Genomic DNA, 11,596 nt, shown 5'->3' with positions numbered 1-11,596 from the left:
ATGCATAGAAATCAAATTGTGTCCTTACACTATGAAAGAAATTTTTAAATAGATCAAAGACCTAAAACTAAGAGTTAAAACCTTTATCAGAAAATCAAGGAAAGCTTCATGACATGGGGTTTTGCAATAATTTCTTGGATATGACACCAAAAGTACAGGCAACAAAAAAAAGAACACAGTCAACAAAAAAAAAAACTACATGAGAAAAGTATTTATTGTGTATCTCATAAAACATTGATAATCCAGATTATAGTAATATAATCGTATAACAGCAAAAAAGATGGAAGTCACAATGCTTACATTGACATTTCTCTGAAGACACGATATAAATGGTCAGTAACCATAGGAAAGGTTACTGAACTTCATTTCTCGAGAAATGCAATCAAGAGCGAGAGGAAAGGAGAGAGGACTCCAGGGAGCCGGCCACCCAGCTACACAGCAAGCCTTGGAGTCGGAAATAAAGGCCCAGCCACCTCCTGGCACCATCCTGGGGAGCAGAAGATGGAGTGGAAGGCGTCTATTCTCGCGGGCATCCTTCAGGTGCAATCCCCGGGAGCCGGGGCACAGAGCTTTGGTCTGCTGGATCCCAAACTCTGCTACCTGCTAGATGGAATCCTCTTCTTCTGTGGAGTCATTGTCACAGCCCTGTACCTGAGAGCCAAGTTCAGCTCCCACCAGCTCTACAATGAGTCAGTCTAGGACGAAGAGGGGAGATGTTTTGGATAAGAAGTGGGCTGGGGATCCTGGGGTGGGAGGAGGAACCCCCAGGAAGCTGTGTACAATGCATGGAAGAAGGACACGCTGGCGAGGGCCTACAGTGAGATCCGGATGAAAGACGAGAGGCGGAGAGGCCAAGGGCACGACGGTCTTTACCAGGGGCTCAGCACGGCCACCAAGGGCACCTATGCCCTTCATATGCAGACCCTGCCCCCTCGCTAACAGCCAGGGGATCTCCCACTCACAGGCCTGACCTGCTGATGTGGACTGTGAAGGAGGAGGAGGAAGCATCTACAACTCAGTTTATTAATCCGCAGCCACCGTTTTATGAAGAGGATGCTTCCAGTGTTATATCTGTCTTCTCCAGTCCCAAAGCACCGGACAAATGTCATCCGCTCCCCTCACTCTCAAACCCCAGTCCAGTTCTCTGGTCTTACAGCAGACCCTTCTCAAAGAGGAGCCAAGCCCTAGCCAGGAGGTCAGGGGTGGGGGCACTAACACAGCTTCCTTTCACAGCTGAGTTCAGTTTGCTTTGTAAATCTCCAGAGAAGGCCTGGGTCTGGTTGCATTGGTGCATTGGCACTGACTTGCTTTGCTCCGGCTGTAAATTTGTCTTCTGTTGTCATCCCTCCCAGCACCAAGATAACCTATAATTAGGCCACATTGTGAAAGGCAGAGAGGCAGGTAGGAGGGAGCCAGGCAATGAGGGGGCTAAAAGAAGGCCTGCTTGGAAGGTCCCCGGCACAGTTTCAAGGGGCCTCCTTCCATCGAGCATACGTTCTGCATCTCCCAACCATTGTGCCAGGCACCCCAAGAATGGGAAGATGAAGGTGCCTTGCCTTCATGGAGAACACGCTCTTAGAATGCAAATGATTTGTGCACAGCAGTGCTCGCACAGCTGTGGTGCAATGAGAGACTCAGTCAGAGGACTGCAACCTCATAGTATAATTAGAGTGGTTGTGACCATGGTTGGAGGAATGGGGGGGGCGTGGTAATTTATACTGGCTTGCTAAACAAAACTCCACCATTTTGCATAATAAAATTTTTTAAAGAAAGAAAAGCAATCAAGCTAAGTATGGTGAAGCAACCCTTAAATCCCAGCACTCAGAAGATTGAGGCAGGTGGGTCTCTGAGTTCAAAGCTAGCCTACTCTACAAAGCTAGTTCCAAGACAGCCAGGGCTACACAGAGAAACCCTATCTCTGATAACAAACAAACAAAAAAGAGTGCAAATCAAAAGCACAGTGAAAACTGTAAACCCATATGGATGGATACTGTCAAAACACAGAAAATAACAAGTGATGGCAATAACAAACCTAAACCCTTAGATTCAGCCACTGCTGATGGGAGCGAAAAATGCTGACGTTTCAATGACAGGATGGGTGATCCCTCAAAAAACTTACCTGCAGGTCTGAGAACGTAGCTCACTTGTTTGAGTGCTTGTTTAGCATGACTCAAGCCCTGAGTTCTATCCCCAGCATTGCATAAACCAGGTGTGGAGCTCATGCCTAAATCCCAGCATTCACTCGAAGGAGGCAGGTGATTCAGGAGTTAATCTTCTGCTACAGTGTGCTCAGGGTCAGCCTGGCTATCTGAAACCTGTCTCAAACAAACAAAACAAAGCAAAATTAAACACAAAAAAATATTATTAGGAATTGCACCCTTTGGTACCTTCCCCGAATAACAGGGAGCAGGCACTCAAGTATGTGTACTGCCAAGTTTCGAACAGCACAGCTCACAACAGGCAAAAGGAGAAAGCCATCCAAGTGCCCACTGATACATAAATGAACAAACAAAGCACACTATATGCATTCAATAGAAGGAAATTCCTACGTGCTTCCATGAATGAATCGTGACGCTTTTATGCTAAGAAAAGTAAGCCAGTCACAAAGGCGCAAAGACTGTAATTCTACTCCCACAAGGTACCAGGAGACAGACAGCTGTGTGGTGGCTTCTGGAGATGTGGGGAGGAGAGAATGGGAAACTGTCATTTGGTAGGTGTGGAGCTTCAGTTTTAGGAAGTTCTGGAGACGTATGGCAATAGCAGCTGCACAGTGGTATAGAGATGCTCGTTGCAACTGGCATATACTCAGAGCAACCAAATGCCACATTTGTGCGTGCGCATGCTTGACCACAGTAAAACAGTGGTTCATTAAACACAGGTGAAAAAAGAAAGAATTTTGTGAAAAGGAAGATGTGTTATAAACCAGAGACAGTCAAGGCCAAAGGTAGAGTTACAAATGGTCTTTGGGAAGAGGTCAGGAAAAGCAGGAAGTAGACAGCAGAAGCGACCCAGAACCTGGTCTCAACCTCATCTCTGCCGTTGCACAACACCTGGCCGGTTTCTCCCATTCACATCCAGCCCCATACATATCTTTATGTTCGGGAGACCAGCAGAACAGCTAGAAGGTCTTAGGCTCTGAGCTATGTCTGCGTATGACCATTTCAACCACACTTATGTCAACTGTGAGGACAGAGATGTACTGTGTAGACCTGGCTGTCCCCACTGTGGCTGCATGATAAGGACGGGCAAGCCGTGAGAAGTGACAAAGAAGGACAGCCAACTCTAAGCTGGCTCAGCCACTGCACAGACGACCACCACAGGCCCATGAATGCATTACACTTTTGCACACTTTTAAAACACCTTTTAAAAAATATCTTCCTCAGCCGGGCGGTGGTGGCACACGCCTTTAATCCCAGCACTCGGGAGGCAGAGGCAGGCGGATCTCTGTGAGTTCGAAACCAGCCTGGTCTAAAACAGTTAGTTCCAGAACAGCCTCCAAAACCATAGAGAAACCCTGTCTCCAAAAAGAAAAAAAAAATCTCCTTCTGTCACCCACTATCTCCAGGGTTCTCACATCCTCCCAGCTCACTGGTCAACCCACACATGCCATGACCACAAGCCTCTGTATTTCTGTCCTCAACTCTTTCACCAAGGTCCCCGCCTCCTCTGGAACTCCTAACAAATCACTTAAGTCTTAAGTTGAGACCTCATTCTTCTTAAATGACCTTGTCTGCATTTTCACCGTACTTTCTGGGAGTTATACTTTATCTTTGCCATTAAGTATCTTAGGCAAAAACTTATGTTTACTATATTAAATTACATCATATGTAAAAAGTAGCATCAGCAAGTACATTTTAGGGAATTGTTAGCAAACTGTCTAACAAGTAACTCACAAGGACAATAGAACAAGTCATACAGTAGGGGTCAAGATTTTGTAGCTTAAAATTGCATGTACTGTTATGTTTAGATTTTACTAAAAATACAAGTTACTGTGCTACATAAATGCCTCTACCATCATGTAAGTGTAAGACTTCAAAGTGATTTTTAAAAAGTATACTACTAAATTAACTACAAAAAGGTTTCCACATAAAATAAGAAACTGGAATACAGAGAAATGTGTACAAGAGAAATGAGTTTGAGCAAATCAAAGCCAGATGACAGAAGCTGAATACTAAAGAAAGTGAAAGAATGGCTCACAGACGCTTCAAGAGCAGAACGGAGCCAGCAAAACAAAATGCAGAAGCACAGGGGCCAAACCTTTACCATGTCCCAGTTTATGGTAAGACTAGCTGGTTGGAAAGATGTTTGTTCTGAATTGTAAGCGTGCAAACTAGGATACTGATATAACTCTAATAAAAAGTATGGGCACTGGTGCTGGGTTCAAATCTCACTTCTTCCCCTTAAGACGTTCTGTAATACTAGAAAATAACTCACTAACCCTCTGCTCATCTCTAAAATGGGGAGGATAATAGTACTCACTCTATTTGTCATTGGGTAAACCAATAGGTAATAAATGTAAAGTATTTAGTTAATAATCAAATGATAATCCAACAGACATAAGCTTTATCAATTGAAAATAATATTGAGTCAAATACAGGGAATACCATTCCAGGTTGCATTATTGCTGAAGTGGCACTGGAGTGCTTTTCAACATCCAGCTCCAGATTTTACCCTGTATTGCTTTCCCCACATCAGACACTTCGCAGGTGCATGATCGCACTAGAAGCTAAAGGATTCTCGCATACAAATGGACTTTGGGCGCCCATCCCACAATGTGAGGTGCACTCTCACCCTGGACTCTCGGGGGAGGGTCTAGGCCCTGCCCTGGATGAAATGACAGACTATGGACACCCCCATGGAGGGCCTCACCCTCCCTGGGGAAAGGAGGAGGTATTGGGGGGGTTGGTGGGAGGGTGTGGGAGGAGGGGAGGAAAAGGGAGAGGGACACCTGGGATTGACATGTGAAGCAACCTTGTTTCTAATTTAAACTCAAATTTTAAATTTAAAGATAAAAGAAGCTAAGGGGTTGTGAATAAACTTCAACATTAACACTTAGTCATTTGAGCTCACAGTGGTCAGATAAAAGTGAACAGGTGGTAGTGTAATGTTATCAGGATCCAGGATGCTGGAACGAACCAGAGCTCTCCACTTAGGATCACGTGGTACATATTCACCTCATTTCCTCAGCACCTTCATCTCTGATAAGCTGCTGTCTTACTCAGGGTTTCTGTTGCTATCATAAAAATGCCCAAGATCGGAAACAACTTGGGGCTGGGGAAAGAGTATTTTGCTTACATTCCCACAGCACTGCCCATCAATGAAAGAAGTCAAGTCAGGAACCTGGAAGCTGGAAGCAGGAACTAATGCAGAGGCCATGGAGGGACACTGCCTACTGGCTTGGTCAGCCTGCCTTCTTACAACATCTAAGACCACCTGTCCAGGAGAGGCACCACCCACGATAGACTGGGCCTTCCCTTATCAATCACTAACTAAGAAATGCACCTATGGCTTGCCCACAGGCCAATCTGGTAGGGACATTTTCTCAGTTAAGTTTTTCTCTTCCGAAATGACTGTAGCCTGTGCCAAGCTGACATTAAAAACTAGCCAGTACAAGCACTTTCTTTATAAGTGTTTATGGGCAGGTGACATGTCATGAAATACATGAAAAGCATAGAACAATGAAGGACACACTATGGGTAGCAATCAATGTTAGAACCTCTAACTCCTGATTTGAAAGCGAAATGTCCCACACAGGTTCCTGTAATGAAGGTTTGGTCTTTGGGTGGTAGTGCTATTTTGGAAAGTTTCTAGAAACCTTAGGGAGAGGGGCCTGGATGGAAGACCTAGACATTGGAAACATTTCTTCTGGGGCTATCTCTTCCCCTGGACTCTTGTGGAATATTCCTTTACACTGTGTGAAGACTTATCACTGTGGTTGGTTTAATAAAAACTAAATGGCCAATAGCTGGGTAGCCTGTATGGGTGGGACTTCTGAACACAGAGATCTTAGGGAAGAAGAATAGAAATGGGTTAATTTAAGTTATAAGAAATAGTGGGACAAGTTTAAGCAATAGGCCAAGCTTTCATAATTAATAATAAGTCTCACCGGGCAGTGGTGGCGCACGCCTTTAATCCCAGCACTCAGGAGGCAGAGGCAGGCAGATCTCTGAGAGTTCAAGGCCAGCCTGGTCTACAAAGTGAGTTCCAGGACAGCCTCCAAAGCCACAGAGAAACCCTGTCTCGAAAAACCAAAAATAATAATAATAATAATAATAATAATAATAATAAGTCTCCATGTGTTTTTTTGTGAGCTGGTGGCCCAACAAAAAATCTGCCTGCACTGTCCTCTTTCTATTTCTCTGGAGTTTTATTGTTTTTTGTTTTTTCTGAATTCCCTGAGATTTTACCAGGCCAGTGCATGGAGACATTGGACCAACACCGAAACCATGAGCTAAAATAAATCCTTCCTCTCTTAAGTCCTCACAGATGCTTTGTGAGAACACATGCACACACACATTTGCACACACATGCCCATACACACATGAGCATACACACACTAGCTGTTACACATGAAACCTGCCATATTGACTAATTGCCTGGACAGCCACTACAGAGAAATCTTATGATGCTATCCTTTGGTTTTCTCACCAGACTATACCTGTCAATAATCTGAGCTTATTGAGAAATTGTCATTCACATTTTGGTACTCCTTTCTTATTGGGAGTAGAAACCTCCACTGAGGAGGAAATGGAACATCCAAAGTTTCCCACTCAGTGGCCTTTATTTGAAATTGAGTGTGCTTGTTTCTCCTGCTTCTGACAAGGGAATGGACATGTCACACACCAGTGGTCCTGGTGATGGAAAGGGCTCCTGAACTGACATCATCCTAGTTCAGCATTTCTAGCCAGAAAAACATAATGAGAAACACATCCAAACCTACACGGGTGAAGTCCTCTGAAACACATTTTGTTGACAGGCATGGCTATGGGTTTCAAGAAGACCCTGTCTGACCTTAAAACAATATGCCACACACCCTAGAGTCCCAGACTCCTTAAAAGGACCCCATTTTCAAACAGAACTGAAGATATGTAGTTAATATCCAATACCTGTTAATATTGTCTGTGTAGAAATTAGTCTATAGAAACCTTTGTGACTCTTCTCTGCCTCTTTTCATCTCCTTGTAGATAAGATGTGGCCGTGAAACTGGAAATGTCCCTATAAGAGAAATATGATAGCTATTTGTACTGAGTTTTAGCTTCTTGTCCTCATCTTAACCCTGCAACTTGGAAGCACCACTCAACTCTAAACCTGCTTTTTGTTTCTTCTCTTGAAGAGGAAATAAATTATTAGTTGTCAGTAAACATAGAAGAATCTATTGCTGCTGTGAGGACCAGCCTTCAGCAGCTCAGGAGGTGATGCAGATCCACAGAGTTGAACAACTACTCACTCAACTTGACTTTTCCATCTGATGGAATAAAATCTAACTCTCTGGGGCCATCGAGGGCTCAAAATTTAACTCTCTGGGGCTAGCAAAAATGGCGGGGTGGGAAGGAGACACATACATATACATCTTCAGCATGTCAGAGTCTCACCTAGTGTGCTGATAAATGTCAAGCCTTAAGCAGGTCAGAGAAACTAAAGAGGAAATGCAAAGCAAGTAAGCTACTGGACAGACAAACTGACACACGAGATGTAGAAAAAGGAATACTCTTTGACCTGCAACCAGAACCAAAGAAATGCACCCTGACCCTGAAACCAGAGTCAAAGAAACACACTTTGTCCCTGGATTCAGAGCCAGTGAAAGAAATATACCCTGGCCCTAAAACTAGAGCCAAAGGGTTAAAAAGGACCAGTGAAAGTTCAAAACACACTTTGGTCCTGAAACCAGAGCCAAATCTGACCCTAAATGTCTGCAGAAAACTAACCAGTCCCTGAGCAGGAGATCTAGCCATCCTAAACTCAAGAACTGAAATCTGACCAATCTCCACTCTCCTGGATTCTTCCCTCCCAATAAATCTCTTGAATGAGGTTTGGATGTGATCTTCTTTCACTGGATCAGAGACAATACTGGGCAGAGTAGAGCAGAGCAGGGCTGTAACACTTTTCTACAGGGAAACTTTCCCCTGGCTAAGCAGAGTTGTTACTCTCGGCTCTCTTGGTGACTGGAGCTGAACTGTAACAACTTCCCTAGGAAAACCCTCTCCTACCAGCACAGAGCTGATATACTAGGGAAGCCTTTCCCTGAAGCACAGTTGTAAACTGCTACGCTTACTGTGACCTGTGGTATTCCTTGGCTCCCAAGTGCCAGAATACCTTTCCATCTGAGCTGTAACACTCAGTATTCTGTGACTCCCAAGTGCCAGAATACTTTCCATCCAAGCCGTAACATTCAGTATTCTTTGGCTCCTGAGTGCCATAATTCATCCCCGTTCATCCCATCCGAGCTGTCAAAATGCTTACACAAGGATCTTTCTGAGGGCCAAAGCTTACTTCTTCATTTTATTATTCTCACTGTTGCTTGTTCTACTCCTTTTCTGCCCTGTTTTTCGACCCTTATGTCTATCTTGATGTCTCCCTTCCATACCTTCCCTTCTACATTTTCATGGTGTTTTCCTTCTCTCACATCTTTATTTTTTCCCTTACAGCTTGTATACCCTAGCAAAATCTCTCAAGCAATATAAAAATTGCAATGTGGTAACATTCTATTTTTTAAGTGAATGAATACAAGTAAAAACAGCATGTTTTTCATATCTCTTTCATGATTAAACATTTAATGTATTACAGGTGGAAAAATGAGTTGTCCCAAGAACCCATGTACATTCATGCCCAAGCAACTTGTTATAGATTAACAGAGTGTAAGCAAGCAAGGTACTTTTCTCAGTCAATGCTTTTGCTGATAGGCTGCATTTTGCAGTTAAAATGAAAGAATCAATCACTTTATTATTTAACTCCAAAGGTAATCTTATAAGAAATCTTAAAAGAATCACAAATTTAAAATTTCATATATGAAAAGCAATCATCCAACTCTACTTTAAATCCTCAGGGTGCATACTCACTCATCAACAGTTTTTTTATATCTGGAAGCTGTGGCAGAAATGGGTACAAGGAAATATCATCCCCCTTGTTCACTAACCCATCCTAGCAAGAACAGGTACATCAGCCAGCAAGAGGAAGGCTGTCATTCATTGTTCCTGTTCCCTGACCTCAACAGGTCCCTTGTTCAACTATTAAAAGTGTGTCTTTATAAACTTTAAATGTTTCTACCTCATAGCCATTAACAAAAACATCTTACCCTAACCTTAAGTCATTATTTAAAGCTTTATTTTAGTTATGACACATACAGAAACCCATGAGCACATCTCCAACATTAAAATTAAAAGAACCTGAGCTATCTTAGCTTCTGGGACTCAATAGTTGTTCTTAATCATTAACCTAAGCCACGGACTATGTGGATCCTCAAGAGAAACTCATAGATCTTAGTTGTGTGACACTTCCTTATTCTTATTTTCCATCCTCTGCATCCCCTACTTTATCAGAGGCAGGAGCAACACTGTATCCTGCCTTTACCTATATTAATTTTCCTACTAAACTAACCTGTATCCATAATCCCTTACTAGATTTATTTTAAAACCCTCAATCATCAAAACTCTATTTAAACTAGCATTATGATTGTATAAAATCATTGCTTCAATTAAACAGTACAGTTTCAGATGAAATCATCTTCATAATAATCCACTGGTAAAATATTTCCAGGAGATAATCACACTACATTAAAGGCAGTGGGGACCCCCCACGCCCATTCACACCATGCCAAATACCAGACAAAAACACGGCAGCAGCAAGCATGCAAAGGCACAGCAGTAGCAAGAGACATTCTGGAGACTAAGCCCTGCGGGGGGGGGGTTGGGGGGGCGGCAGGGTGCTTGCACTGATTCACCCATCCATCTGGGCTTTGCTTCCTGGTTGGTTGATCTCCAGAAGCTCAATTGTCACCTGCTGCTCCTCTGATATGGCTATTGGCAGGAATCCCTCCTTTTGAGAGATTTGGAAGGGGTGAGGGTGCTCAGGAGCATCTAAGGTTAGAAAAACATCTACCCCTAATTCTTTTTTTTTTTTTTTTTGGAAACCATGAGTTTTATTGGGGGTATTTACAGAGATATGGACAAAGGACTACTTATAGGAGCTTAAATGACTCAAAGACAGCTGAGTCACCAAACCCAAACGCAGCATGGTGGCAGCTCACAAAGCTAGGATCATGGAACACACTCACAGCCTTCAGACAGCTCAAAAGATTGCAGCGAGTGCGTCCCTTTTGTGTGACTCGGGTTTTAAAACTCTTCCAGACAACGTTGTAGGGTTTTGCTTCCTTCAGGCAGCTGGTCTGGTCTCATAGCCTTTTCAGCTTGACTTTTCTGAGTCTTCTTGGCAGCTTTTATTGTTTACTATGGCAAGGAGGAGCCTAATGAATCTGGTCAGTTTCAGGGACTTCCTAAAGCTATTTTGAGTTGTTTGCCTTGTTTAAGTAGCTTCCTTGAATGTTTCAATCTTGGAGGAAACTGTTTCAGAACAATTGGCCAATAGTTTCCTTGAGCCTCAGTACTTTTGTTTTCTGACTGGTGAGTGAATAATTATGAATTCAAGAAGGGGCAGAGTGACTTTCCATGGAAGGTTTTTCAGTCAAAGTAAGCTCTGTGACATCTCTTCTGCTTGACCAGCTCTCAGTCATGTAAAAATGCCTTTGCCTATTCAGAAATACAAAGGGTTGAATAATGTCTAATTCGTGTAATATCAAGTTGTTTTTTATGTTTATATTTAATCCTATAGGGAAATCCTATAAAAGATCTTTATAAAGGCAAATATTTTACAAATTGCCATGTGGAATTTATTCCAACTTGATTCTTTTTTTTCTCTCCTCTTTTTTTTAATTTAAATTAGAAATAATCTTGTTTTACATGTCAATCCCAGTTCCCTCTCCCTCCCCTCCTCCCCTGCCCCCCACTGACCCCTTATCCCATCACCTTTCTGCTTCCCAGGGAGGGTGAGGCCTTCCATGGGGGATCTTCAAAGTCTGTCACATCATTTGGAGGAGGACCTAGGCCCTCCCCGCTGATTCTCCCATTACCTATGTCCCAGTGTGGGTGTCTGAGAAAAAAAAAATCGATCACTCCTATCCACTTAGGTGTCAATCTGTCCGTTAAGGTGACAACAGCCTAAGGCTCCATTAGCATAGGAGAGTCTCCGTGGCCCAGACTTAAATTTGTCTGTGACCCTCCCATTCAAATCCCTGCCACCCCACCTGACGAATGCCCTGTTTCCACACGGGTGCCACATGGAGCCATGACTCCCTCCTGATGAGGTTAGCTCCTCTTTACATCCATCCAGGATGACTGAAAGAGGCCAAAACCTGGCAAATCACTAACTGAGGGGAAAACCACGGCCAGTTACAGCATAGATTTGGATCTTCAGGGCCAGTGCTTGCCAGACTTCCTCTATAGCTCAGAGGTCATTTTAGCATACCCCCAACACACACACACACACACACACACCACCACCACCACCACCACCACCACCACCACCAGCAGCAGCAACAGCAGCA

The 11,596-nt window shown here is 43.4% G+C and overlaps 1 pseudogene; it reads left to right on the top strand.

The window, feature by feature from the left end:
- Positions 1-317: 317 nt before the first annotated feature.
- On the top strand, positions 318-939 carry LOC101842352 (annotated as a pseudogene).
- Positions 940-11,596: the final 10,657 nt, after the last annotated feature.

The sequence above is a fragment of the Mesocricetus auratus genome, unplaced genomic scaffold (genome assembly GCF_017639785.1).
Source record: "Mesocricetus auratus isolate SY011 unplaced genomic scaffold, BCM_Maur_2.0 Super-Scaffold_100691, whole genome shotgun sequence".
Taxonomy (NCBI): Eukaryota; Metazoa; Chordata; class Mammalia; order Rodentia; family Cricetidae; genus Mesocricetus; species Mesocricetus auratus.
The sequence above is the reverse complement of the archived record's forward strand: the minus strand, read 5'-3'. Positions and strand labels throughout refer to the sequence as shown.